Genomic DNA, 5,000 nt, shown 5'->3' with positions numbered 1-5,000 from the left:
CGGGCCTGGTTAGTACTTGGATGGGAGACTGCCTGGGAATACCAGGTGCTGTAAGCTTTTTTCCACTTTTACCTGACGTATTTACATGTATAAATAAGGTTCAGAGGGTGGACTCAATCGCTTACGGCCACACCAACCTGAATACCCCCGATCTCGTCTGATCTCGGAAGCTAAGCAGTGTCGGGCCTGGTTAGTACTTGGATGGGAGACTGCCTGGGAATACCAGGTGCTGTAAGCTTTTTTCTTCTTTTACCTGACGTATTTACATGTATAAATAAGGGTCAGAGGGTGAACTCATTCGCTTACGGCCACACCAACCTGAATACGCCCGACAGCCCTTGAACGTACCACGGAGTGACCTCATCATCCAGCGACCCGGTAGCAAGCCACCGCGGGTGGCTGCTTTGGAACTATTTTTGCCTTTTTTTTCTTTTTTTTTTTTCTTCTCTTTCCCAGCTAGTCTTGTGCTCTTTTTACATCCCCCTTTCTTCTCTATCTCTTATATGTAAATCCAACCGGACATTAGAGTTGTGATTGTCTTGTTAAGTGTGTTTTTTTGTCCCCCGCGGCAGTGACGCACTGTGCGGGGGCATCGTAGCCGGCGAGGAAGTGCTCCAGAGACTATGGTGGAGATAAACACTGAGCAGGTGAGTTTAACCGCCGTCACCCAAGGAGGTGAGGGCGGGACAAACACGGAGCTGACGCAGGGTAAGACCTGCAAAACGAGTGAGAGGAATGATAGGGAGCAGACAGTAATGGTGGAGATGGAGGGCGAGGGCGAGGACACGGCTATGGAGCTCATGCGGTGTGTTCGCGAGCTATGTGGAGGGCTATTGGCGTGCCGACAGATAACGGAGAGAAAATATGAGATGACAATGAGCCACCCTAAGGGGAAGGAGAGGCTCATGGAAGGCTTTAAGATAGGGGAGACTCGGGTGCACGCCAGAGAACTAGTAAATGACGAGCTGGTAGTGTCATTTATGAGTCTGCCCTTTTATATTGAGGACAGGGAGATACTGGCAAAGTTGCAACTATGGGGAGTAGCAGCAGTATCTCCCATTAAAAGAAGGATGTGGCCAGGGACAAATGTGGCAGACGGGACTAGGTTCCTGAAAGTGAAGTTTAATAATGAAATACAATCGCTGCCGTACTCTGCAAGATTTGACACTGCACTGGGGGCAGAGTATTTCAGGGTGCTACATGATAAGCAGGTGAAGGTGTGCAGGCTGTGCATAAAACCTGGGCACATAATGAGAGAGTGCCCGGAATTTCATTGCAATAGATGTGGAGTGCAGGGCCATTATGCAAGGGAATGCAAGCAGGGGAGGAAGAAATGTGATCTGTGCCAGAACCTTATGAATGAATGCAGATGCAATAAGAGTGAGGCAGAAGATGGCACAAGTGAGAATGGAGAAGAAAGTGAGAGCGGAAGCAGTGAGGAGGGGGAGGCAGAGGAAATGGAAAGTGTGGAGGAGGGAGTCGGAAAAGAAACTGAGGAGACTGAGAAGGAGGATGCAAGCAGGCAGGAAGGAGAGAGGCCGGAGGAGGAGACGGAAGGCGGAAAGAAAGCTGGAACGGACCGGAACGAGAGAACGAGAGGAAACAACGAGGAGGAGGATGCGGGCAGGAGGAGAGGAGTGCTGGAACGTGAGGTGAGGACGGAGGCGACGGCAGAAAGGAGGAGAGACGGGGTGGAGAAGAAACCGCCAAATACGAAGGAGACGAGAGGACCAGAGAAGGGGGCGATGGTCGAAAGAAAAGACGGAGAGGAGGAAGTAGGCCCGGGGAGGAGGAGAAGAGAGGACAACACAGGAGGGAAGGAGAAGGCAGCAGGTGGAGCGAAGCCCACTGAAACTGCAGAGGAGACCACCACGCCACAGACGGTAGGAGCTGAAACAGACATGGAGATAGAAGAGCAAATAAAACAACTGAGGAAAAGACAAACTAATCAGAAACATATGAGGAATAATAAGAAAAGTAGAACCAAGGAAAAAATAAAATGAAAATAGCAATACTACTAATGTTAACAATAATATCAATAAATGCAAGGGGGCTAAAAAATAAAATCAAAAGACATCAGATCTATGGAGAGAGTAACTATGATATAATATGCATACAGGAAACACACTGGGATGAGAGATGTATGAAAGAGGTGGAGGATGAATGGAGAGGAGATGTGTATGCAAATAATGGGGAAGGGAATGCAAGGGGTGTAGCAATATTAACAAAAAAAGGAGTGATAGGGAATGTGAGAAGGTGTGATGATGAGGGAGATGGGAGGGTGATAGGGATCAAATTTGAATATATGAATGAGGAAATGAAGCTGGTAAATGTGTATGCTCCGAATGAGGAGAAAGAAAGAAAGGTGATGTTTGAAAAGATGGTAAAAATGTGTGATGACAAGTGTATGATTGTTGGGGACTTTAATGTGTGGTGTGGGAAACTGGATGTGTCAAAGAACATGCATTTTAAAAATGATACAACAAGAGAGGTATTAGAAAAACTAAATAGTATGAAAGGACTGAGTGATGTATGGAGAGAAAGAAATCCAGAGGGGAGAGAGTTCTCAAGAATACAACTGGTGAAAGGGGAATTAAAACAGAGCAGGATAGATTTAGTATTGAGCACGAAGGGCTTAGCAGAAGGGATAAAGAGTATAGACTATATAACCACAACTTATAGCGATCACAAGGTGTTAAAATATACAATAGGAGAGGAAACAAAGAGAAGAGGAGGGGGGGTGTGGTGTATGAATGGTCGGTTGCTCAAAGATGAAAAATATAAAAAAGAGGTGAGAGATTACATACAGTGGGAGATGGATGAGAGCATGTACGAGGAAGACACAGGGAGGTGGTGGAAAAGGTTGAAAGAGGGGATAAGGGAAATAAGCAAAAAACACAGTAAAAATAGGGGAAAGAAAGAGAGGGAGAGAGAAAAAAGGTTAAAAGAGGAGTTAGAGGAAGAGGAGAAGAAAGCGGGGGAAGGAGGCAATTATGACATAGAGGGATACATAAGGAAGAAAGATGAACTAAAGGAGATAGAACAGAGAAAGTGTGAAGGTGCAATAATTAGAAGTAGGGCAAGATATGCAGTAGAGGGGGAAAAATGTACAGGTTATTTCTTAGGGCTAGAGAATACAAGGCAGGAGAAAAATTATTTTGAGAAAGTGGAGGGAAAGGGAGGCGAAAAAATAACAGATTTTGTAGGGATAGTGGAAAGAGTTGAAGAATTTTATAGGGAGTTATATAAGAAAGAAGAGGTAGATGAGGAGAGTAGCAGACAGGTGGTAGACAAGATGGAGGCTAAACTGAGTGATGAGGATAGGGAGGTGTGCGAGGGAGAGATAAGTAAGGGAGAGATAGAGGAAGCAATAAATGGGTTAGGCAGGAATAAAAGTCCAGGGATAGATGGAATAATAGGCGAATTTTATATAGAGTTTAGAGAAGAATTAGTACCAGTATTGGATAGATTATATAGATGGATAGAAGAGAAGGGAGAAATGCCGCATAGTATGATAACAGGGTTAGTTAGCATCATTTATAAAAAAGGAAGTAGGGACAAATTAGAAAATTACAGGCCACTCACAGTGTTAAATGGGGACTATAAGGTTTTAGCAAAGGTGTTAGCAAATAGATTGAAGGGAGTAATAGGGACGGTGGTGGGAAGCACACAAGCATATAGTATACCAGGGAGAGACATAGCAGACACAATAAGTAGCATTAGGGATACAATAATACACATGAAGAGAAACAGTGGAGGGGTTATAGCGAGTTTAGATCTTAATAAAGCATTCGATAGAGTAGATCACGGATATTTGTATAAAGTGTTAGGAAAGATGGGATTTGGAGAGAAATTGATAGGATGGGTGAGGAGAATGTATGAAAGAGCAGGAAGTAAGATTAAGGTCAATGGGATAGTCACGGGTGAATTTAGAATAGAAAGATCAGTGAGGCAGGGATGTCCGCTATCGGCTTTGCTGTACTCCTTGTCGGCAGAGCCGTTAGCGGTACTCATTTTGAAAAATAGGAGGATTAGGGGGATAGAAATACCGGGTGGACAGGTGAGCACTCTATATCAATATGCGGATGACACAACGGTGACAGTTAGGGATAGGGAAAGTGTAGTTGAAGTATTAGGGAGTGTAGAATTATATGGTAGGGCATCTGGAGCCAAAATAAACATAGATAAGTCAGAAATAATGTACATAGGTGGGAGTAGAGAAAAGATGGGAGAGATAGGATTGAAGGAAAACAATGGGTACATGAAGGTGCTAGGGATAAACTTGGGGATTGAGGGAGAGGAAGGGAGGGATAGGCAATACCAAGTAATGATAAATAGCCTGAAAAAAACGTTAGGGTTTTGGAAACTAAGGAAGTTGAAACTAAAAGGTAAGGTAGTAGTGGTGAATGCGCTGATTATGAGTAAAATGATATATGTGATGAATGTGATGGATGTGCCTGTGAGAGTGTTGAAAGAGGTGGAAGGGGTTATAAGTAACTTTTTGTGGGATGGGGGGGGAGTAAGGATAGCGAGGGAAGTTTTAGAAAATGATTATGAAGACGGGGGGTTGAAGTTAGTGAATCTAGAGGGGAAAAAGAAGGCACTAAGGGTAAAAATGATGGTAAGATACTTAAGGGATGATGGAGACCATGTGTGGAAGGCCTTTTTGAAAGAAGCAATGAATAAATGTGGAGGATGTGGGGAGAGTGGAATGTACATGAAATTTAAAAAAGGCATGATGAATGGGGTGACGGAAATTCACAAAGAGATGTTTGGAGCATGGGGTGAGTTTTTAAAAAGTGTGAAGTATGAATGCGAGGATGTGAGACAGGTTTGGGAGCAACCAGTGTTTTTAAATCCCAAACTCACGGTGGGAGGAGAAATGATTTATAACAGGGTGATGTGGAGGGCTGGGATAAGAAGGATAAGGGATTTAGTGTATGAGTATATACCAGGATTCATGGGAGCACAGGCAGTGATGGATGAAGTAAGAGAGAATG

At 44.0% G+C, this 5,000-nt stretch overlaps 2 non-coding genes across 2 annotated transcripts in view; both read left to right on the top strand.

Moving 5' to 3' along the window:
• The window catches only part of LOC133936916 (5S ribosomal RNA), a 119-nt gene extending 62 nt beyond the window's left edge, over positions 1-57 (top strand). Inside the window, exon 1 of the ribosomal RNA XR_009914993.1 lies at positions 1-57. This exon is cut by the window's left edge and continues 62 nt beyond it. This is a non-coding gene — a ribosomal RNA (5S ribosomal RNA).
• A 62-nt stretch (positions 58-119) lies between these two features.
• Positions 120-238, top strand: LOC133948042 (5S ribosomal RNA). The gene has a single exon (XR_009919659.1). It is a non-coding gene; the product is annotated as a 5S ribosomal RNA (ribosomal RNA).
• The last annotated feature ends 4,762 nt before the right edge of the window (positions 239-5,000 follow it).

Source organism: Platichthys flesus, chromosome 22 (assembly GCF_949316205.1).
Source record: "Platichthys flesus chromosome 22, fPlaFle2.1, whole genome shotgun sequence".
Taxonomy (NCBI): Eukaryota; Metazoa; Chordata; class Actinopteri; order Pleuronectiformes; family Pleuronectidae; genus Platichthys; species Platichthys flesus.
The sequence above is the reverse complement of the archived record's forward strand: the minus strand, read 5'-3'. Positions and strand labels throughout refer to the sequence as shown.